This window comes from Castor canadensis, chromosome 15, assembly GCF_047511655.1.
Source record: "Castor canadensis chromosome 15, mCasCan1.hap1v2, whole genome shotgun sequence".
Lineage (NCBI taxonomy): Eukaryota > Metazoa > Chordata > Mammalia > Rodentia > Castoridae > Castor > Castor canadensis.
Window position 1 is genome coordinate 90,055,528 of NC_133400.1, and position 25,764 is coordinate 90,081,291.

Genomic DNA, 25,764 nt, shown 5'->3' on the forward strand with positions numbered 1-25,764 from the left:
CTGGACCTAATGAAAAACACTACCTTGAAAGGTAATGGGATTTACAAAAAAAATCCAAAATTCTTTAATACAGACACTTAGCATATTATGATTTGACAGGTTTATAGCAAAGAATAAAACAAGATAACAGCTACCATTATCTCTTAGTGTACAGACTAAAATCCACAGCAATAAATTATTATTAGTTTGAGACAGGATAGTGCTGTGTGGCCCAGGCTGGCATCTAACATCTAACTTGCAATCCTCTTGCCTTAGCCTCTAAAGTGCTGAAATTACAGGTATGAAACACCACTCCTGGCAAGCAGCTCCTAAGACATTATCTTATGCCCTATATCTATCCTATGTTAGTGATAAATGGTAACAACTAGAGTGAAATAGTGGTTTATTGTATGAGATTCGGAAAGTATTTGAAATGTAATGAAATTGTATGTTATTAAATGACAAACATATTTAGAGGTTTTATTTTAAAAACTCTCACTGTTCATTGTCAATGTTGTAAGATTGCTTGTATACCAACAGATTGTAAACATTTAGAGGTTTTACTTTAAAAACTCTCACTGTTCATTGTCAATTTTATAAGACTACTTGTATACGAACAGATTGTAAACAAGTCATTTTCATTAAGGAAAGATACTATGATTTGACCTTTTACAAAAAATTACTGTTAAATTGTTGATAACAGAATTTCTCTTTAAGTTTCTTAAGACTAATTCTCTTGAAAATTCAACCAATATTTCATGCTAAAGCTAAATTTCAATTGTCATCTCCTTAGTAAATTCTGCTGTTTGCTAATCAGAAATACAATACTTCCATTTTCTTCTTAGACCAGAAATTTCAGCTTCATTGGATTTTACAAGAAAACAGATGACTTGTAGTGGTCCTGTTAAGTCTTTCAGGTCACAGCTGACAATAGAGGAGGCAAGTGGAGTTTGGAGCCAAGCTCTGTTGTACTTTTGCCCTCAGTATTCAGTGACTATCCCATGCTGATTACAGACAACAGAATACATATCATCAAGAGGTGGGAGTCTCTGGAAATCATCCAGGCATCAATGGTGTAGGCCAGAGACTAGTAAAACAAGGCAAACCTAGCTAGGTCAGAGAAACAAAGAGAGGAAGGAGTTGGTACTGGAGTCCTTGGCAAAAGTTATAACCATGATGGGCTTGATGGGCAAGAGCCAGAACTACTGGAGAGATAGGAGCTGCTGCTTCAACTCCCAGAGAGAAACGAAAAAGAACCCAAGCTTTTCTCTGCCTTTCTAGTGGATCCTCCCAGTAGCCAAACCCAGCATATAAGGTTAGCAGGGTCTGGGAATGCCAATCCATCAGGCTGACTCAGGCCCAGCATCCTCACTTTGATGTTAATGAGATACAGATTTCTTTAGTAGTCCATGCTGACAGGACAGGAGCATTGGTTATACAAATATCAGAATAAGGTCACTCACTAGGATATGTAAAAACTGGAATTAAAACAGGAGGAACTCCAGCCTCAAAACATACTCCCAGACTCACACCCAAGGAAGAACAAGAACCTTATCGTGAACTCCAAAAGCAAGCAGGCACTAGCGGTACCACATCTATGATTCAAACCATCTTATAGAAGCCTCAAAGTTCACATGCAAATCCCACAGGGGTGAAGAAATTTCTTAAATTCCATGAAAACTTCCTTAGCATTCACAGATTTAAGCTCTCCAGGCCAGAGGTCAGGATTAGGACATATAATGCCATCTGACCCCACAGGAATTCAGTTTCGTAAATATATACTGACACTATCCCTTATGTGCAAACCAGTGTTCATAATTTTTTCTTTGTGAAGTCATGTATATAATGCATGTAATAAGAACAAGTCCAAGACATCCAAACTTACCTTTGCAGGGCCATATCCCCAAATCTTTCCCTAACACTAAAATGAAAACAGCCTTCTTTGAAACCAGGACCTGGAGTGATTACTGTTACAACTTGAAGGCCCTAGTACAGAGGTAAACTCCTTCCCAAACAGTAGCACTACAATACCAAATGAGGGTGTCCAACCTCTCTGGGGTGATGGGCTATGCCACAGGAAAATATCAGGAACTTGAGTGCCAATTACTCTAGTTTGTAACACTGGACCATAGAAGCCCAACAAATTGAGTGGCTTTTCTATTTACAAAGTTTACCTCACATTTGATTCCACCTTTTCCCCCTCTCCATACCTTATACACACCATAGACAACAGTATTGTAAGAAATAAATACAATCAAGTAAAAATTAGTATTCCATCTCTAATCCCATCACTCAGGAAGATGAGGCAGAATGATCAGGTGTTCAAGCGCATCTTGGGCTATATTCTGAGACAATGTCTCAAAAATTGTGGAATGAAAATTTAGTCATTTTAGCTGTTCTGTATAGAAAAGTAATAGTTATAAAATGGAGTTTATATTGGAAAATACATAGTGACAGAAGTCACTCTGAGATTATTTAAATGTTTGCTTTCATAAGGGAACCATAAAAATATCAGGATAAAAACAGCAGTTGGAAGACCAAGTCTAAACTTCCATTGCTCTTTCTAGAGACACCAATTCCACATCAAGTTCATTTATGGTCACTGTAACCTCAAGGAAAATTGTAAGGCCTGCTAGTTCTCAGGAAGCTGAGCTCCATTAATTATAAACCTTATTCAAATTTTTAGAATGTTAAAAATGTGAAACAATGTGTCCAAAATGGCAAGTCTCTTGTTGCTCAAATCAGAGTTCTGATAAAGACTAAATATTAAAATGTGGGTTATTCTATGAATATACATGAGAAACTCACTCCTTGATCCTCAGTTTCTCTATGTTTTATCCCCATACACATGTGTGGAGTTGTCTCATTGCAATGAAAGAAAATACCAATATAAAAGGCATCCTCTACAAGAATGGCAAAAGAACAAGACCAGCAGCAAGGAAGACATCTTCTACTTGCAATGTCTACCTGAGCATGTATGGCACATGAGACTTTTGCCAGATCAGAGGTGCTTCATGTCGTATGGGGAGTCCCTGTGCCTCTTGCCATTCTGTGCTCATGCTTGGGAATCAGGAAATAGAAGAGTGGGCTGAAGAAATATTGGCTCTGTACATACCCATAAAACTTAATACCATGTCATTGTCTGGCTGAATGAGCTGTGCATTAAGATAAACAGCAACTTTAGAAAACATAATTCCTACAGGTCAAATTCCCTAGTAAACCAAAATTACAGACAAAAAATCCAAACCCTAAAAAAAATGCACAAAAATTACAACTGGTAAATAACAGTGGCAAAGTTAAAGATAAGAGGGAAAGAATTAAGAAGGATAAAAGAATATGAAATAGAAAAAGAGATATTCTTGTCCAATTAAACTTAAAGCTAAATTTTTAGAAAGATATAATATTTAGTAAGTCTGATTAAAGGAGAAAAAAAGTGAATATATAAACAACCCTTAAAACAAAAAATGGAGTAAAATATATTACAAAATCACATATACCTTTACTAGAAGTGCTAAGTTGCCACAGTTGCTTTCAAGGGTAATTAGCAAAAATGCAATTTTCCTTTAGTATGGCAATTCCATTTTAAAAAATACGATTCCCAGAAATACCTATACAAGTGCTCAAGGATATATGGATGACATAGTCTTTGCTGTACTGTTTAAACAAAACCACCAAAAAACAAGAGAAAAAAATCTATTAGTAGAGTTCAATTTAAGTAAATTTGTCTCAAATCATATTTGTGTAGCTATTACAAAAAAATGGGGTAGTTTTGGTGTGAACATATTCCTTCTCAGAATAATACTTATGTCTAGTACATCCTAATTTTATAGAGAAACACAGATGCTATATATACATGTAAGATATTGTATTATTAAATGTGCAATGAAAGATCTAGAAAAATGGCCCCTGTTATGGTTTGAATATATTGCCAAAATTTTAAGTACTGGAAATTTAATCTCCAATGCTATAGTGTTGGGTAGCAGCTCTTAGAAGGAGACATTTAGATCACCAAAAATGCTCTCATGCATGGACTAGTGCTACTGTAAAAGGGACTTGCGGGGTTGAGCTGACTCTCTCTCACTTTTCTCTCATGTAAAGAACAGTGCTATTAGTCCCCTGCGAGGGTGAGACACCATCTTAGAAGTAGAAACTGGATCCTCACAAGATACCATACCCATCAACACTTTGATTTTGAGCTTCTCAGCCTCCAGAATTATATGAGAAATAAATTTCTGTTCACTACAAATCACTCACTCATGGTATTCTTTCATAGCAGTAGAAAATGGTATGAAAAATCCCCCCAAATTAAAAGGTTTAACTTTGAGAAGTAAGTAGATAATAGTGTTATAAGATAAAGGAATTTCCTTATCCTAAATATTGAGATAGCATTTTTGTTTAGCGAGTAGGATAGAGGCAACAAGCACTTACACCTTGGAGTATGCTCTACCTTCAGGGAGCATACTGGCCCCATCCTGGCTGACAGAGTGGCTGAAGTGGTAGAGCACCTGTCTGGCTAGTTTAAGGCTCTGAGTTCAAACCCTAGTCCTACAAAATCCCCACACCCATGATCTCAGAGATTCTCTAGTCAATCCCTGGAGGAGGTTTACCATCATCCTTATCCCAGTTCTTCAGGAGAGGAAACTGAGGCAGAAGTCTCAGTCATAGACCCATTCAGGGTCTGGCAAACAGAAAACAGTAGAGTCACCTGATTAAGGACGAAAGAAAAAGTGGATAAATAAATATTCTGAAATTGTCGATTGGCGATGCCTTTAGCCATACCTTTTGTGCATAGTCACCTTTTTCTTGCACAGTGAAAAGGTGAAACCACCTTTTGTCTCATAGGTATCTGAAGGCACCATCTTGGATGTAGAGCCAAGCCAGCACCTACTTATTCTACAATTTTCTTTGTTATGGTAAATTGCCAAATCTATAGGTCAAATTTCAGTCCTCATCTTACTTGTCTTATTTTGCTACTTGGTTCTTTCCTTATAGTTTATTTATGACTGGACATTCTCTTACCATTACTTGTGCCTTTGTATACACTCCTTTACCTTCTTTCTTGTTTCTTCCACTTTTTTCACCAACTTCTTTTTTTGTTTGTTTTTCTTTCTCCTGTTATTTGATCACTTTTACCTTTACTTACATGTGCATACATTATTTGTACCACCTCCCCCCCCACACTCCCATTCCCCCTGCTTCCAGACAGAATCTATTTTGCTCTCTTCTTGGATTTTGTTGAAGAGAAAACATAAGAGATAATAAGACAGGTGTATCATTTTTGCTAGTTTGGGATAAAGATAGCTATACAGAGAGATTTCTAGTGCTGCTTCCATGCATTTGTGTATTGTAATCCACATTGGTTCATTTCTTCCAGACCTCTTTGCTACTTCTTGGCCTCTGCTAATTTAACATTACTTTATTTGTGCCTCAACAGGGAGCACATCAACCACATTCAAGTTTTAGGTTTCCTTTCCTTTCCATATTTCTCCCATGCATGTTTTCTCCTTAATGTGTGACCCACATCTAATAATATTACTGCATTTATTTGGGGTGTATAATCTGCATATGAGAGAGATGATGTGATTTTTGGCCTTCTGAGCCTGGCTAACTTCTCTTAAGATGATGTTCTCTAGTTCCATCCATTTACTCAGGGATGACAAAATTTCAATCTTCTTTGTGGCTGAGTAAAATTCCATTGTGTATAAATATCACATTTTCTTGATCTATATGTCGGTTGTGGGGCATCTTGGCTGTTTCTATAGCTTGGCTATTGTGAGTAATACTGTGAAAAACATGGGTGTTCAGGTGCTTTTGTTATAACTTGAGTTGCATTACTTCAGGTATATCCCTAGGAGTGCTATAGCTGGATCATATGGCAGATCTATGTTTAGTTTTTTAAAGGAGCCTCCATAATATTTTCCACAGTGGTTGTACTATCTTACATTCCCACCAGCAGTGTATGAGGGTTTCTTTTCCTCAATATCTTCACCAGCATTTTTTGTTGGTGGTGTTCTTGATGATAGCCATTCTAACAGGGGTGAGGTGGAATCTTAGTGTGGTTTTGATTTGCATTTCCTTTATGGCCAGGGATGGTGAGAATTTTTTCATGTTATTTTTGCCATTTGGATTTCTTCCTTAGAAGAAGTTCTGTTTAGTTCAGTTACCCACTTCTTCATTGGTTCACTGATTTTGGGGAAGTTTAGTTTTTTAAACTCTCTGTCTATTGTGGTTATCAGTCTTTTGTCTGATGTATAGCTAGCAAATATTCTCATTCACTCTGTGGGTGGTCTCTTCAATGTAGAGGCCATTTCTTTTGTTGTGTAGAAGCTTTTTACTTTCATGTAGTCCCATTTGTCCATCCTTTCTCTTAGTTGCTGGGCTGATGGAGTTCTAATGAGGAAGTCCTTGACTATTCCTGTTGTTTCCTGGGTATTCCCTGCTCTTTTGTGTACTAACTGCAAGGTTTCAGGTCTCATAGTAAGGCTCTTAATCTACTTTGAGTTGATACTACTACAGGGTAACAGGCATGCATCAAGTTTCAGTTTTCTGCAGGGCAGATAGCCAGTTTTCTCAGCAACATTTGTTGAAAAGACTGTCTTTTCTCCATTGTATGTTTTTGGGACCTTTATCAAAAAAAGGTGGGCATAGTTGTGTGGATTCATATCCAGATCCTCTATTCTGTTCCACTGGTCTTCCTATCTGTTTTTGTGCCAGTACCATGCTGTTTTTATTGTTATGGCTCTGTAGTATAGTTTGAAGTCAGGTATTCTGATACCTCCACCATTGCTCTTTTTGCTCAGTATTGCCTTGGCTATTTGTGGTATTTTGTGTTTCCAAATGAATTTTAGGGTAGATTTTTCAATCTGTGATGAATATCATTGGAATTTTGATGGGTATTGCATTGAACATATAGATTGCTTTTGATAGTACAGCCATTTTTACTATGTTGATTCTACCAATCCATGAGCATGGGAGATCTTTTCATCTTCTGTAGTATTCTTCAATCTCTTTCTTCAGTGGTTTGTATTTACCTTGAATAAGTTGTTTACATCCTTCATTAAGTTTACTCCTAGGTATTTAATTTTTTTGAGGCTGTTATAAAAGAATTATTTTCCTGTATTATTTCTCAGTTTGTTTATTGTTGGTGTGAAGAAAATCTAATGGTTTTTGTAAATTGATTTTGTATCCTACTACATTACTGAAGATTCTTATGGTGTCTAGCAGTTTTTGCATGGAGTTTTTTGGTCTTTGAGGTATAGGATCATGCTGTCTACCAATAGGGATATTTTGACTGTATTTTTTTTTTTTTTTACCTATTTGTATTCCTTTCATTTCTTCTTCTTGCCTTGTTGCTCTGGCTAGGAATTCCAAGACTATATTGAATATGAGTTGGGATGGTGGGACCCATGTTTCATTCCTAAGTTTAGAGGGAATTGTTTCAGTTTTTCCCATTTACTATATTGTTGTTTATAGATTTGTCATATATAGCCTTTATAATGTTGAGGCACATTCATTCTGTTCCTAGTTTTCTTAGAGCTTTTATCATAAAATGATATTGAGTCATATCAAAGGCATTTTCTGCATCTGTTGAGATGATCATGTGGTTTTTATATATTTGCTACTATTAATGTGCTGTTTTACATTTATTGATTTGTGTATGTTGAACCATCTCTGCATCCCTGGGATGAGGCCCACTTGGTCATGGTGAATGATCTTTCTGCTATGTTGTTGCACTCAGTTTGCCATTATTTTATTAAGGATTTTTGAATCAGTGTTCATTAAGGAGATTGGCCTGTAGTTCTCCTTTTTGGATATATCCTTGTCCAGTTTGGGAGCAGTGTAATACTGGCTTCACAGAATGAGTTGGGCAATGTTCCTTCCCCTTCTATTTAATGGGAAAGTTTAAGGAGTGCTGGTATTATTTCTTCTTTGAAACTCTGATAGAATTCAGCTGAGAGTCTGTCGGGTGCTGGAACTTTCTGTTTTGGGAGACTCTTTATTGCTGCTTCAATTTTACTATGTGTTATAGATCTGTTTAGGTGGTTCTTATCTTTGTTCAGTTTTGTATGGTCATAAATATCTAGAAATTTGTCCATTTCTTTTAAGTTTTCCAATTTATTGGAATATAAGTTCTCAAAGTAGTCTTTGATGTTTCCCTGGATTTCTGTGGTGTTTGTTGTTTTTTTTTTTTGTTTTTTGTTTCTGATTTTGCTAATTTGGGTCTTTTCCCTCCTCATTTTAGTCAGATTTGCCAGGGGCTTGAAAATCTTGTTTATTTTTTCAAAGTACCAGCTTTTGGTTTTTTGATTCTTTGTATTTTTTTTTTTTGGTCTCTATTGCATTAATTTCAGCCCTTATCTTTTATTATTTCTCTTTTTCTGGGTGTTTTTTTTTGCTCTTGCTTTTCTAGGAGTTTAAGATGTAGTATTAGGTCAATTATTTGAGGTCTATCTGTCCTCTTAATATATGACTCTTGGCTATAAACTTGCCTCTTAGAACTGCATTTGCTGTGCCCTGTAGGTTCTGGTAGGTGGTGTTTTGATCTGCATTAGCTTCCAGGAACCTTTTTATTTCCTCTGTTATTTCTAATATGACCCACTGATCATTGAGCAATGTGTTGTTCAGCTTCCAATTGTTTGCATATTTTCTGATGTTATTTTTGTTGTTGAGTTCTAGTTTTAATGCAGTGTGATCAGATAGAATGCAGGGAGTTATTTCTATTTTCTTATATTTGCTGAGGCTTGCTTTGTGTCCTAAGATATAATCTATTTTGGAGAAATTCCATGGGCTGCAGAGAAGAATGTATATTGTTCTTTTGTTGAATGAAATATTCTGTAGACATCAATTAGGTACATTTGATTTATGGTGTCATTTAATTCTAGGATTTCTTTGTTGATTTTTTGTTTGGATGACCTATATATTGGTGATAGAGGGGTATTAAATTCTCCTGCTGCCACTGTGTTGGAGTGCTTTTTAAGTCTTCTAGAGTATGTTTGATGAAATTGGGTTTGGAGAGTGGAATAATAAACTGAGAGTTTGAGTTTGGCAAAGCCCCAAACCACAGAAGGGAGCAAGCATAGTTATGCCCAATAAATTGCATGCTTGTGTTAGCACAGCCTCAGCTGCAGAAGTGGACAAGATGCAGTACTGCTGTTTTTTCCAAAGATGTTTACATTCAGAGAGAAGTGCTCACAGGTTCCTCCTGTTCCTGAGAATTACAATGTCATGCCCCCTTACTGGAGAGCTGCTTCTCCACCTCATTTTGCCACTGTATATAATAAACTCATTGGAGGTGTAAGCAGCTGGTGTGTCTCCATCCAAGCACCCAGCCTACCTGGCCCCAGATTTATGCATGTTTGATCTTCTGTCTGTTGTCTTTTTCTGCATCTCTCATTGCCCTCAGTTAGGTTTATAGGACAAGCTCATGCAGGACGCAAGAATTGGGTACACTGACATTGGGTGCATATAGGTTGATAATTGTTATTTCCTTTTGATGTATTGTACCTTTCATTAGTATGAAGTGTCCTTCTTGATCTGGTTTGACCAATGTAAGTTTAAAGTCTACTTTGTCTGATATAAGTATTTCTACCTTTGCCTGTTTTGGGTGGGCCATTGGCTTAATAAATCTTCTTCCAGCCTTTCACCCTAAGCCAGTGTTTATTTCTGTCAATAAGGTGGGTCTCTTGTAAACAAAAGATTCTTGGAGTTTCCTTTTTAATCCAGTTTGCCAAATAGTGTCTTTTGTTGAAGGAGTTGAGTTCATTGACATTCAATGTTCATATTGATGGCTATGTGGTTATTCCTTCCATTTAATTATCAAATTTCAGTCCTTATTTTACTTTTCTTATTTTTGCCACTTGGCTTTTTCCTTATCATTTATTTGGCAAGCAGGACAGGACATTCTCTTACCTTTACTTGTTCCATTCTACACATTCTTTCTCTACCTTCTTTCTGGTTTCTTCTCTTTTTTTCACAAACTTCTTAATCATGGAATACATTGTGTCTCATTTTTCCAATGTTCAAATGAAATCTCATCTCTGATCATCTAATTTCATGGTTTCCAAACTGATAAATATTTTCTGACAAATTCCCAATATATTTCTTTGACATTAGGCTTTCCTCACACTCTAGACATACTTAAAAGCACAACTTCTTGTGTGGAATTTATACACAGGTACAAAATTGGTCTCTATCAAAGCATATATGAAATTCAACTCATCATCTGTCCATCTAAATCTGCTTTGTTATCCTCTTCCTCTCAGCAAATGGCAACTACTTCCTTTCAGTTGCTTAATGCAAAATTTCTGGAGTCAACTTGGAATTTATTGTTTTTATTCTCAGGATACACACAATACATTGGAAAGCCTTATTGACTCTACCTTTGAAATAAATCCATTTTCCTAAAATTCTGAACATCTTTTCAATAGGGATTGTGCTCTAAGTCAACACCATTTCACACTGGAATTGCTGTGTAGAACCCTAAGAGAGGATTTATCTTCTTTTTTCCCTGTGGCATCTTCTTAAGAATTCTTAGTGGGATCCACTGGTAACAACTCTGCACAAAAGTCAAAATAATTCTTCTTTTCTCTGAGAATAAATGTGAAAGTCTTTCCAAAAGCAGTTCTCAATTGCCACTCTTGTTTGTGTCTTCTGCTTCCATCTCCCTTGTTCACAAACTCTACCCATGGTGGCTTAGCCTAATAGTGGCTACTTAAATATTATATTGACTTTGTTTTTTTCACAGCCTTAGCATTTGCTGTTCCATGTGCCAATAATATGCTTCCCTCCACCCATATCCATACAGCTCACTCAAATTTCTGCACAAGAGTCAGCTTTTCAGAAATCATTACTGCCTACACTATTGAAAATAGCACATAACACTCCCATTCCTCCATAACTGCCCATTCTTACCCTCCTACATTTGTCACCAAGTCATTGTAGGTATTCATGAATGGTCTCAGACTTTAGCATGACTTTCAAGATAGCAAATCAGCTTGACAAGATTTTGTTAGTGGTAATAGAAATTCTGTAACTTGTGGACCAGGAATGAATGATAATTTATTACACATGAAAGTATTTGTGGCCAAGGTAATGGCATTTTTCTTGCTTTTTGGAGCTCCAATTTCTGAGGTGTGAAGGGGCCCAATTTGACTTGCACATTCAATAGGTTAAGTAATAAGAAAAAACCTTGAATGAAGGGATCACACATCATTTATAATAGAAAGTAAGTGAGGCTGATCTTTAACAGAAAGGAGATATTTTCTTTTCTTGAAAAGATATGCCTTCTATTTCCTTGGAGGGAGCTACCATGTCTATATACTTAGGCTGTACTTGAACAAATAAGTAGAAGGAAGAGCAGTCACTTCCATGGCTTATGAATTACAAAGAAATATGAGAGACCAAGCAGAATTATCTCCCAACAGATACTTAAGTATTTACTAATAAATGAATACTTTTTTCATTCATATGGTACTTACTCCACTATACTTATAAGCTCAACAACTTCATTTGAATTAAATATAATTTTCCTAGTTTATTTATTGATGAAACTCTCTGGGAAACAAAAAACTCAGTAAGTTTTACTGGAAGAATAAAAGAATTAATAAAATAATCAACTAGTAAAAATGCCAAAAATCCTTTGGTGGTTAAGATATTAAGTAAGTTAATAAGATACATCATTTTTTGGTTTTGGTGATACGGTCTCATTTTGTAAACCAGGCTGGTCTCAAACTTGCTATCATCCTGCCTATGCCTCCAAAATGCTGATATTTTATGCATGTGCTTCCACAACTGACTTAAGATGAACTTCTTTATAACAAGAAAAGTGTACTGTTATTACTGAATAATATTTTATAATCTGAAAATATACTTTGTTAAGTAAAAAAAATATAATCCATATGTTGAAGTACTTTTAATTTGATAAATAGAAATACACTAAAAAAATCATACTTTTGCTTAAAAATCATCAAGGAGAAAAGGTTAGTTTGAGAAGAATCAATGTAGAATGTAACACATATGTACATGGAAGCAATGCTAGGAATCTCCCTGTATAGCTATCTTTATCTCAACTAGCAAAAGCCCTTATTAATGTTTATATTCTCTCTTCAACAAAATTAGAGATTAGGGCAAAACAGTTTCTGCTTGGAAGTGAGGGGGTGGGAGGGAGAGGGAAGGGGTGAGAGGAAAGAGAGGGGGTAGGGGAAAGGGGGGAGTAATGACCCAAACATTGTATCCACATATGAATAAAAAAATAAAAAAAAAATCAAGGAAAACACACCAAATGTTCTGTTTTATTTTTTATCATGAAGAATTTATTAGTTTTCATGGTAGAAAAAGTTGGGAACACAACCTGAAACTAGAGATGGTGCTTTCTAACCAGCTCCACCAAAGAGAAACCCTTTCCACATTGTCCAGAAGGAAGATAGTCCAGTAATGACATTTAAAGTTTCATAGTCAATATTCTTCAGGAAATATCCTCAGGGTAATCCACAGCACTGAAAAAGAAGGGTTATTAATTTTTTCAGTCTTGCTCCATGCTCTTGACAACCATGTCCCTATTTCTACACTAGTACATATACATTCAAGTTCTCTACTTAGGTGCAAACAGCACATACATGTTTAATTCCCATGTTCACATATATGTAAACACCATGGTGACATGCAGTTGGATGCATACAAATTCTAAAACACAGTAAGAGGTGTATGGTCACAAAGGTATGGAAAAAGAGGCATGCACAGTCTAATGAAGAGGATCATGGACTCATAGACTTTTACTTAGAAGTCTTTAGGTATAGATAAATTACTTCTCACATTTTTCTTATTTAATCTTTAGAGTCTTGGTATGATTTTACAGGCAGAAAGGGGCCCTTTGAGAACTTTCTTTGGAGTCTGAATATTTATTGTTATCACTAAAATTTAATTAACTTCCATCTCTAAATTTCTTCCTAACATCTCTCCATTAATAATTCTTCTTTCTCTTCCATCTTGAATTCCTGCAGTAGCCAATGGAATATTGTGTTTGTGAGTAAACATAAGTGATGTAGAACTCCCAAAGGCTACCCTTCTGATAGATAAAGGTGACATTGATGGGACATCTTGACTTGAGGCCAAGATAATTCCAGAGGATCATATCTTGCCTGATATGCTGGTCGACTACTGTATCATGTTTTTATTTAAAATTATAACACAAATTAAACAGAAAACATTTTCATGGGCCTCTTAATTTATCTTGGGCCATTGGCACTGTTGTCTTCTGTCTAATGGATAAGTGGATTCTAGGCATAGGTAATAAGAGTATAGAAGAAGTTGATTCACAATGATGCAAATGTTGGCAGTTTTGGGGTGGGCTGGTTACTTATCTCATTAAGATTGTTGTGAACTCTGAGGAAACCTTTCTCCTTTGAGGTCTATTGGAAAGCTTGTGTTTCACACCTATGCCAATATCTGTCATCTGAGGTTTCACAAATTTAAGGTATCATTGCTGTTTTCCCAGGCTCCCATTACGTGAGTTTTGATGCTCTGCCAAGGATACTTCAATTGGAGCAGTAGTGATACAGTTATGATGGAAGCCTGCATGACATCACAGGTCCTGTCTGAATTTTAGTTTGTAGCTCATCTCCCATAGTAAGGAGAGCCATCTCCAGGGTGTTTAAGTGGACATCAATTTTTTCATATATAAACATTTGTTGTTGAAGGGTGTAGGTGACATTCCATATAAGTGTGTTAATATAATGGGAATTTTGTATGCTTTGAGACAAAGCAACAGCTGCTGTGGCCATAGTGGCAACAGAAGTTATGGCAGCCACTATGCCTATTATAATAAGACCTATAACTCTCTTTTCTCTCATTAATAGGCTTTTTACTTCTTTTATAACTTGTAGGCCTTTGCCATGGTACCAAGGACTTGTAAAATTAGTGGGTACCAGAAGATATGGTATATACCTTACCACTAAGATCATCTTGCCCTCATTGTAGGTGCTGGTGCAGGCTGTTAGATTACAATTTAGGCAATTTATCTCATATATGGAGCCATTTTTTATAATGTTTAGATTCCCCACTACTAGAGCAAAAGGATGTTGTACATAGGCTTGGAGGCCTTTTTTATTTGCCCCACCACCTCCAAGGTCATGTAGAGACCAACTAGTCAAGTTGAGAAATTCTGTGACAGCAGTCAGTTTCCATATATCTGGTTGGACATACCCTCCATTGGGGCCTACCATAGGGGTGGTCCAGTATCCAGTCGCATTGGTTTCTTAGCTAGCATTTCTGGACCAAATAAACAACAGTGGCCACACTGAGATTTAAGAATGTCCTATGAGGAAATAGGCATTGCTCCCATGGGGCCCCTTTGCCAGGATGATGCTGGATCTGTTTGGCCCAACACTTAGGAAAGTATGGCTGATGTGTGGCATTGTACTACTCAGTGGCATTGAAGCACAGGAATTCTAATTTCTGATCTACATAATGGGTGGCATTCCACAAAAGAGTGCTCCTCTGGGTGGGTGCTGTAGGAAGATACCATCATAGTCAGCTTAAGCATGAAGGCACTGAAGTGGATTGCCCTGTGAAATTATGGGAAGTGAATGTGAGAGTCACAGGCCCATTAGAGTGGCTTCCCACCAGATCTGAATCATTGGTGTAAACCAGTATGTTTGGTCCTTTCTATGTTGCTGTTTGAAGTAGCGGTGGGTGAGATTTAAAGGTCCAGTGTTGTTGGGTTTGGGTCACTGAGCTTCTTACATGTAGGGTGGTAATTGCCAGCATGGCCAAGAAAAAGGCCATGGGGCTGCCTATCAGTCCTGCATCCCTGATCACATCACCTGCCATCCTTGTCAGGCACTTGATTTGTCCCCAATTTGGCAGACCTGCTGTCTGTATCTGTCTTACTGGTGGTCATCTTCTCTCTCAACTCCAGGGCTTGGCCACAGGGGTGGGGCAAGCAGCAGAGTGCTCCCATGGCAGCATGTGGCTGGAATGGTTCCAGGCCTGGCTGGGGCTGAGCTCTTTTAGGAGGCAGGTCCAATGCTGCAGCTCCACCGGTGCCTGCTGTGACTTGGTCGCTTGTGGGCCCTTGAAGGATTGTAGCAATTTCCTGAGACTTATCTCCCTTTACAGGCAACTCCCTCTGGGTTCAAGTGGCTGCAATTGCTATCTGCTGATCAAGGCACTGGAGTTGATTAAACACCCCTTCAAGTGGGCCCTTACCGAGTAACATAGCCAAGGTTGTTGGAATGCCAAGAGCAGCATTACGAGCCTCCTGTCCTGCACATAACTCTGTGGAGCTAGTTTTCCACAATAATTCTTCCCCTGGGCTTAGACAAGCCTTGGCAATCCCCATCCAATACTCAGGCAGCAGGGCTGAGTTCCCTACTGCATTTTGTAACATTTGAGCAGTAAAAGAGACAGTAGGACCATACATAGTACATGGCTGTTTGAGTTCTTTTAATGTCTTGAATGAGACTTGTTCATGAACTCTGATAAATGCCTGAGGATTATTGGGATCAGGTTTCTTAACCACTGAGTAGACATGGAAACCTGGCATATCTTCCCCATGCATTTGTGCTTGTAATAAGGTCTTTTGTAGGGACTGCCTGGCTCTCATGGCCATGCTCATGTCAAAGTTTCTTCTCAGTCTATTTAGTTACTGGTCTCATATATATATTATATATATGACAAATTTGAATATGACAAAATGATTGCTAAAGTTTGGTGATGGGTGCATGTGAAGGGAGTCATACCATTGTCTCTACCATTTTGCAGTAGTTAAATGTTTTAAAAAGTAGAAAAGGACATGGTGGTTCACAATAGTAATGCTGGCACTATATAGGCTTCAGTAGGAGGATCACATGTTCAAGGCCCAAAGTGGGTTACATATTAAGACTCCTTGAAAATAAGAAAAATTATAAAATAACCTTTTCACTCAATATAGAAAAAAAATCATAAATTTGCTTAGAATCCCACCATAACAAAACAACTACTGCTGTGCCTTGCTATAGTCATTTTTTGATAGTCATATTTTTCATTTTTACATAATTTTAAATTGAGCATTTATAGTGTATTTTATTATTTTTCCTTGACATTATTGGGTTTTGAACACACATTCTCATGCTTTCTGGGCAGGCAATTCTACCAGTTGAGCTATTGCCTAGCTTTTTTTGCATTAGTTATTTTTAGAATACAGTCTTGTGTTTTTGCCTGAGAACCTGGACCATCCATGTTCCTATCTATACTTCCTCATTTTCTAGGATGACAGTAGTACAATTATGCCCAGCTTTATTGGTTTGACACTAACTTTTTCCTTGGGTTGACATCAAACCACAATCTTCCTGATCTCTGACTCCCAAGTAGCTGGAATTACAGGCATCAGCCACCACACAAAGCCTTTATTGTGAATATTATTAATCATTCTTATTCCTTCTAATCAGTGCCCTGATTTTGTTCAATTATTCCCTCTTTCTTCTATTTCTAGCTTCTGTGAACCAGAAGATGCTAACTCACAAGCCAATGACATGTGAGAAAAACACATGCCTATAAACTTCTTTCTTTAGAAGCAACCCCAGAAATCTTTCTCTTTTTGTTGACCATGAACAAAAAGACTTGGAGCCCACTCTATAATATGAAGGATAGAGGATAGATAAAATGTATTGACATAGTACAGTCTCTAGAAAGATTAAAAATTCTCTGGATAAATTAACAAATTAAGTTACCTTGAAATGAGTTTTCTGTTTACTACAAATAAATGCACCCTAACTTGCACAGAATTATATAGATGTTTGATAAGACTTTTATGAAATAATAAAATACAAGCTTTTCCCTTCAATCATGAGTTTTCAAAATATGCCAGGATAGAGCTCCATGACACCATTAAAAATTTTAATTATTTCCCCATTGTAAGAGACTTCAATTTCCAAATATTTAATATGATAAATACAACTGGGATTAAAATATTTATTTAAAAGGAAAATCAGGTGTGTATCATGCACACTTCTGTAATTTCAGTTACTCTGGTGGCAGAGGTAGGGGGATATTGAGTTAGAGGCAACCTAGGCAAAACAAATGAAAATAAAGTCACTAGAGGCAAGTCCAAGAGTGATTGCTAGCATTTTAGGCCATGGAATCAATCCCAAGGAAAACAATAACAACAAAAGCAAAAGAAGCTAAAATAAATATGAGCAAATGTGTATCTGTTTTTTAAAAACACTTTTTGATTTTCTACAAATAGATCACTAGAAGTATCTAAGAGAAAGGATAATGGCTTTTCGTATAATTATCAGTGTTCTTCAAAAGGCTAAATAAACTACAATGTAATAAAAATTTGATTGCTGATAACACTGTGTGTTGTTTTCTATTGTCATTTCTGTAGGTATTCTGTGTTTATGTGTGAGTGTGCAGGCGTGCATTTCTAGGGATTGAATTTAGGGTCTCATGCATGATAGGTAAACACTCTACTACTGAGCCATTACCCTACCCCCAGATTCCTGGGTGTATTTTTCAAAATATCTACTTTACTTTCAATTTATATGTTTGATCTTTGTTCATTACTTTCTGCTGATTTGTCATTTTGTTCCCACCATTCTGTAACTGCCTATGCTAGGTTTACCTGAAACTCTGCAACAAAATTCAACAATTTTCCAACCTTGTTAGAGTAGAAGGCTCCTCTTTTGTGATTTGGATCTTTTCAATATTCTTCTTTGGCTTTGCTTATACCACACTCTGCTCATTTTCTCCCTGTCTGGCAACTCCTATTCTATCTCTCTGACTGAACCTCTTTGCTCACCATGTCCTGTTCCTTGGCCTTTCCATTCTATAACTTTCCCTGAGAGAGCTGATCCACTCAGTGAATTTGATGACCAACCATGAAGCAAGAACTCCAAACATTAATATCTCCAGCACTGACCCCTACCTGAGCTTTATACTAATGTTTTCATCTTTCCATGCAGCATCTCCACTTGGATGGCTCATAGGAACCTCAAGTATACCTGTAAATGATCAAAGAAATTATGCTCTCCCCAGTCAACTCCATTCCACACCTCCTCTGGGGTTTCCTTTTTCAGTAAATGTGTCTATCACCTCTAAAGCTGATATGAAGCCAGAAATGTGACAGAGGTTATTCTATAGCACCACCTACCTCCTATGTATCATAAAGGTCCAAACTATTGAAAATACATTTCCCATTGGAATCCTTGGGCAGCAGTTCTTCCCCAGGCTGAAATACAGAGAGAGAGAAGGTAAAGAATATTGTTTTTAAGAATCACTTTTGTTTGCCTAGGGAGCAGACATGGTCACCAACTTTCAGGAGGCTGTGATTAATAATCAAAGTGGTGTGTGTGTTTGTGAAGACTCAGAGAAGAAGGAAACTGAGAATTATCTAAAAGACTGTCAAAATATCTTTCCCCTCAATTGCCTCCATCTTTTATCTCCACTATTTTGCAAACTTCACTAAGAAGGAGGACTTCTAAGAGCTTATTTCTTGTTAAAAGGACAGGCTGGTATGAAAGAGGAGTTATAACAATGTGTTTTAGTTCCAGATTTTGATAACCCATCTCTGAGGACATAAGTCCATCAGATGTGTTCAGAAAATACCTACTGGGATTAGAAGTTGGAGAAAGCCCAAAGGAGCCCAGATGTACAACATGGACTGCCCTAGGTACCTCTCTCTTCATGTGGGCTGAGTGGTACATATGGGAGAAAACCTGACTTAAAGAAGTGGAGATTTCCTATTTTATCTCAACAATCTTTAGTTTCTCAACATTCTGGATGACTCTAACTGAAAATGGCCTGCGTACAGGAACACAAAAAAACATGTGGGGCAATATTCTCAAGTCTTTGAGGTAGAGTAGTGAGATTCTTGAACTTCAATTCCTCTAAAGCATTGAGGATGAAGATTTAGGAAGTCTTACCAACAGACTGACTCAACTAAAAAGCAAAGTTGTTATCATTTATCTACTCTATCTACCTCAAATTTACTTCTTCTGGCAAGATCCCAGACAGAAAATCTCATTTGATTGAGCTAGTTAGTGGAGGTGAGATAGCAGTATGACAGCATAAGAAGAAACATCAAAAGCTGACCATTAGAGAAAATGGCATATGAATAATGAAAAGATCTACATATCCCAGTTGAAGTTTTTTCAGTGATTTCTTCAGGGTTGGTCAAACAAATTCAGGTCAATGGAAAGTAGACCAAAGGTATAGTCATCAAAAGAAATAAAAAGTGACTTATGATTTCACACCTGACTGGGGGCGTAAATTAAATGTCATGGTGATAAGTTTCAGAAATGAACAACAAATCTCTGTTTGTCTGTTTGGCCTAAAACTAAGAAGAACTGTGGCTCAATTTATGTTATCAATTTAAATCATAAATTAATGAGATTCTGAGATTTTTTTATGGAAACTATACTATAAAAATGTGAATAAAATTTAGCTCAGGCAGGAAAAACAACTTATATAATTCTGTCACAGGTGCAAGATGTCATGTGGGAGTTGCCAAGATGTTATAGGCACTAATGGCAGGAGCATGAGGTGTCACAGGGGAACCCACAGAAGCACTAATGGGCTCCTACTCTCAGGAATGTGAGGCTAGAGCACCATAGTTATAGACAGAAAAGAAACTTTATTGGTAGAGAAAAGCTGAGCAGAGAGAGGTACAGAAAATCCAGAAAGTATGTATCCCCTGAGTGTTGGAGTTCTGATGTTAGTGGCAATGTTTGTTACTGTTTGTCCATTGTCATCAATTTGAAGGCTGTAGTCTGAATGGTTGAATTTGTCAAATATGCCCCTTCCTCAGCTAGAAGATAGTCTAAGGCCAGGTGGTTTTGATATATAGCCACACACACTTGGGTCTGCTGTCTGGCCTGTAATTCTAATGCAGAAGCCCTGGCCCCCTCTGTGACCCTGCCCTCTCTGTAAGGGTAACCATTGGAGGTCACACTGTGCCTGTTTCCACTTGTAGAAGGGGCCAGATGGCTCTCTTGAATCACAGGTCCTGGGGCCTCCTGTCTAGGCTCTGGTCCTTGACATCCAGACCAAGGAGCCCCAGGTAGTTGTGACAGTTTAGAAATACCAGATCATCTTATGGATAGCAGAGCTGGCTTCCCTGTCATTCCTTTCTCTACAGGTCCCAGTTCTAACAACAAAGTCAGTGTTTGGGTCATCTCAGGCTAGCCCCTAGAATGATATTTTACTCAGCCTTTGGCATGATCTTGGGGGAACCTCCACTTCTGCTACTCATTTCTACTAGTGTCTGAGACCCTTATCTCCTTTGGGGAATGGACCTCCTGTCCAAACACAAAGTTAAAATACTACCCTCCCCAACCCAGAGATTATTTCTGCATGCCCCTAATTAAGGAACAAGTAGACCCCCCAGTTTGGATGGATGGCTCCACTATTGGGAGGGCAAGGACAGTCCTTCCCATTGGGTTCACCTAAAAGATCACCTCCACTGTGCCTGGAGGCCCCAGTCCTCAGAGAAGGTAGAAAAGGGCCAATGGGTTACTCAAGCTACACCTAGCCAAACTGGCCCAGGAAACAATCTTTCGTGCCTCAAACTTATGCCCTTAGCCCTCTGCCACCTCAGAAACACTGGGGCAAGTTAGGTATCACCTATTTTGATTCTCTTTATGGCTGTCCATTTCTCACTAATGACCTCATTCTGGATGGTTAAAAAGCCAGACTTAGCTCCCATATGACCCAGCTAGCTAAGTTCTAACAAATCCCAACTGAATTATATTAAGACATCTCTCATGCCTCCTCTTCTTCTCCTCCACCTTTTTGTCCCAGTGATTTGGGTTCCTTAAAATTCCTCACATATCCACAGAGCCTTCAGATCCCCTATGGGAGCAGCCATAACCTGTGCTTCTTTCCACCCCAACAGGAGTCTGAGTGGCTGTATTGGAATCTTGGATCCACATCTCTGGGTTCAAATTTCTCCTACTAACATGGCCATTAAACCTGCTCCTGAGGAGACTCACTACTCATGCAAGCCCATCTCAGATCTTAAATTTCTCTTTAAGAAGACTCCATTAGAAAAGTAACTTATGTCAGATCTCCTCTCCTACCTCTTCATTGCACTTTTTATCACTCTAACCATGGTTCTAAGCATAGGACTATGGGTGACTTCTCCCCGAGAGTGGACCTGCCTACACAGTTTCCTCTTCTGTGCTCTCTCCCACCCATAATCTGCCTATTTTATGAGATTTATACTTCTTTTTCTCCCTGTTCTAATGAGACAGGTACTTCACCACCACCCATGGACCCCCACCATCAACTACCTGGCCAAAATTACCAAACTCACCAGCTGCTGTGTTGTCCTAAGGATCTCTGGGCACAAGATTGCAGTTGGGGTTACCAGACTCCCATTTACATGCTCAATTGAATCATCAGGTTATAAGTAGAGTAGAAGTTATCACCAACCAGGCTCCTTCTGTCTTAGAATTATGGGCCAGATGACAGACCCATCTGTGTGCTGCTATATGTAAAAACTGTTAAGCCTTAGACTATCTTCTAGCTGAAGAAGGGGCCATATGTGGCAAATTCAACCATTCAGACCGTTGCCTTCAAGTTGATGACAATAGACAAGGAGTAACAAACATTGCCACTAACATCAGAAATATCGTCCAGGTCCCCATGCAAACATGGGATGGGTGTAAAGCTAACAATTGGTTAGCAGCTGGTTCTCATGGCTTTTTCCTCTCCTGGGACCCATTGTTGTTATTGAAGCTGTCTTGTGCTTTGGTCTTTGCCTCCTTAATCTTCTTGTGCATTTCATTTCTTCTTGCCTAGACTCCATCAAACTCCAAATGTTACTACTCCACATCCACTCTTACTACAGTGGACCTTAGGACACACTCTCAGGTTGGGATTCCTGACTCCCACCAGAACCCTTCTTTGCCCTCTCTCAACATGAATTAGCTAAAGATTGGATCTCAATGTCCCATCTCCCTAATGGCATCCTGGGTTTAGAGCCTTGCCAGATTATGCTGCTGGGTAGTCCTGCTTCGGATGTCCCCTTCCTGAGGCAGAGCATAGAAGAGACAGAGCGGGTCTTTGTATAGATTGTGCTCAATTCTCCCAGGTCACTGGGACTTCCATATTTCATAAGATGATCTGGTATTTCTCAACTGTCACAACTACCTGGGGTTCCTTGGTCTGGATGTCAAGGACCAGAGCCTAGACAGGAGGCTCCAAAACCCATCATTCAAGGGAGCCATCTGGCCCCTTCTCCAAGTGGAGACAGGCACAGTGTGACCCTTACAGAGAGGGCAGGGTCACAGAGGTTCATTCTTGGATAACAGCGCTGGCTTCTCTGTCATTCCTTTCTCTACAGGTCCCAGTTCTAACAACAAAGTCAGTGTTTGGGTCATATCAGGCTAGCCCCCTTTAATGGGAGAAATGCAGGAACCAACTTGGCCAGAGGACCAGGAAGCACAGGAGAACAGCACATGCCAAGAATGAACCTATAAGATTCCACTATGAATTGTTCTTTAGGTTAGGTTGGAAGCCTTACATATATATATCTCCCTACTCCAATGTTAGGGGGACACCAATTTTCTGGACCCTGCTGGTGTCTCTCTGCTCAGTCTTTCTCTATCAATAAAGTTTCTTTCTTGCCTGTAACTCTGGTGTTCCAGCCTCTCATTTTGAGAGTGTTCTGAGAGCAAGAACCCATTAGCATGTGTGTGTCCCCTGAGACATCTCATGCTTGTGACATCTCACACTTGTGACATCTCATGCTTGTGACATCTCATGCTGTGACATCTTGGCAACTCCCGCATGACATTTTGTGCCTGTGACAGAAATATTTAAGTTGTTTTTCATGATTTAAGTTTTAAAGTGTCACTCCTGCCTACCATGGTAGCAAGTACTGACATTAAGTCCATGTTGAGAGGGGAGTTCTCTAAGTGCCGCCTTAGGTCATGGTGTCTTCTGTCTTTTTCTCTCTTTCTAGTATGGTCCTGATTGTAGTATGCAGAATTAGCCTGTCTGTACCAGCTGGTTTAACGTTTTCTTGCCTTTGGCCACCAACTTTGAAATTTCCTATGAATGTCTGGGACTCATGGGGTAAGGAATTTATGTCTTAGGAGGAACTCCCTGACATGCAACTCAGGATCTACTGTGGTGTGTTTTGTAATGGCCTATTTTAGATGTTGCAAGAAGGCCATGGGAGATTAATCAGAGTCCTTATTGGACAGCAATAATCTGGGAGTAATTAAGGGGTTTGACTCTAGCCCTCTTTAAAGCTTCAGTGGTGAGGTGAATGAAATGGTGTCTATCCAATTCTTTGCCTCACTTTGGGGATCCCATCTGGGATCTGTCCTGGAAACAGCTTGGGCCCCTGGGGTCCTCAGCTTTACCTTGTAGGGGTGCAGGCTTATCAGAGGACTTTTGTAGGTGATAAACATTGCTCTCCTGAGTAGACTGATCAAGGACTCTTTGCTGCTCCAGGGAAGTGAGGTTTTGATATAGGAGCAGCATGACATCTTTCCAAGCCAGTTAAAAAGTTTGGATAGCAGTAATAAAGGCTTGAATGTACCTTTCTGGGTCATTGGTAAAACTGCCTAAATCTTATTTAATTTCCTTTAGGTTGCCTAATCTGAAGGGAATGTGGATTCTTTCTGGATTGCCACCACCCCAACCACCACCCTGGGAAATGGTGGGAGTGGATTGCATACAAGGGCTGTCAGGTAAGGCGGCAAGAGAGCCATGGGGGTTCAGCAGCCACTCTTCTCACTCCCCCTGGGTGGAGGGGAGGAATTGGCTTTCTTAGGGGCAACTTGGGATGTCTTAGAGTTATCCCCTTCTTCAGGTATGGTTTTATGAACCATGGTCAGGGTTTGAGCACCTTGCTTACACTGAGTCACTCATTGGGGATGTTCTTTAAGGAAAAAAGAACAGCTGTACATAGAGTATCTCTGTCCATTTGCCCTCCATCTTGCAAAACAAGTGTAACTGGAGGATTGTGTCATAGTTAAGCATTCTACTTGCAAGCCACTTTCCTCATCTCCAAGCGGATATTGGAGCCAGGCCTGAGCGCAAGAGAAAACCAAAGCCTTTTTGTGAAAGTTGTCAGGATTGATGTCCTTCCAGCATTTCAGTAGGCAGGCAAGGGGAGACTGCTCCAGAACTTGAGAGAAGGAATTTTCCATCTGGAAAAAGAACATGTGGTCTTCCATTGGGGAGGCATTCCTATTTATTGGCCTTGAGATAAGGAAATCCTTCCCCAGGGAGAAATCCTCTACACTCCCTTTTGTCCCTTCTGCCATCTGTAACCAAGACTGAGGGAAAAGCTGAAAGGGCCTTCCAGTTTGCAGTTACCCCACCAGTGTATCCCTGACCACATGTGTCCTTGCCAGCCTTAAATCCCAAGTACTTATAATGTCTCCAGTTTGTGTAGGCATCCAGGTCAAAGAGAACTTGGTGGAGGAAGGGCTCAGTCAGAGACATAAGTGCACAGAAGGCAAGGGGGGTGTTGGATGAGCCTGGGGTCAGTTGTGTCTTCTGGAGAAGTCTGTGAGGAAACGGTGTGTTTTTGGAAAATATGATCTCCTGTGTACTCTGAGGGTATCCATGGGAAAAAACCCAAGTGGCATGTTCTATAACAACAATGAGAATACATTCCCTGGGGCAGTCCCAAAGGGTAAAGATGGAGCAGCAGGGTTGTAAGGGAGGACAGTCCATGGTGGGGTGTCATAAAAATCACCCAAGTTGGCACTCAATCAGGGGGCATATGTCATCCAAGGAAAAGTGGGGAACAAAAAGTGTAGGGAACCGCCTGAGGGCAAAGATGCTTTTATTATCTCCCTACTAAATGAAGGCATGGTGTCCTCCCATATGCCTCTGAAGAAGGTCACCCACTGTTATTGGGGACAAAAGGGCCATTAGGTCATAGTGCAGAAATAGAGAGAGAGAGAGAGAGAGAGAAAAGCCACGCAGTTGGAGGGGTTTAGACTCACCCATGTGGCAGTAAGGCAGTCCTGTATAAACCCTGGGGCAGGCTCAGCATTTTGAACTCTGAGGAGGGATGCACTGCATTCTGCCAGAAGCCTTAGTGGGCTTGAAAAATTCTGCCTCCACTTTCAGAAGAAACCTTCCTGTTGATAGAAGGAAGAAGGGAAGGGGCAGCCAGAGAGTTCTGCTTTTGGCTATTCTGTAGCAGGGGGGATCTTCAAGTAGACAGAGTCCATGGAAATGCTGGACGATCATGGTCACTTCCCAGGCAAACTTTCCCTGTCGGCACAGCTAATACTGACCTTTCACTCTCGAGAGAAGAGGGTCCCATTTGTGTCACCAAGATGTCATGGGCACAAGATATCATAGAGGAATCCACAGATGTGCTAAAGTGTTCTTGCTCTCAGAACACTTTCAAGAATGAGAGGCTGGAGCACCTTAGTTACAGACAGGAAAGAAACTTTATTGATAAAGACAGGCAGAGAGGAGAGACACACAGCATGGTCTGGAAGCCAGGTGCCCCCATGTGTTGGAGTAGTGGATACATATAAATAAATCTTCCACCCTAACCCAAACAACAGTTCATAGTGGAATCCTATAGGTGCATTCTTGGCATACACAGGCCTCCTGGACCTCCTGGTCCTCTGACTGAGCTGGTTCCTCTGCTTCTCCCAGGTTGCAGTTCTTCTGCATTCCTAAGATATCATGGGACTGACTTATGTTATGGGACTGCTACATTTCAAGGACTAGAAGATTAATTCTATGAAAGAAGTCAAGAAACGGCAGACAGTAGGGGGAATTGAGTCTACAGTCCTAAAAGCAAATTCCTAAAACATGATTCTA

The 25,764-nt window shown here is 39.2% G+C and overlaps 1 pseudogene; it reads right to left on the reverse strand.

The window, feature by feature from the left end:
- The window catches only part of LOC109679999 (aldo-keto reductase family 1 member C15-like), a 129,884-nt pseudogene that overhangs the window by 92,197 nt on the left and 11,923 nt on the right, over positions 1-25,764 (reverse strand).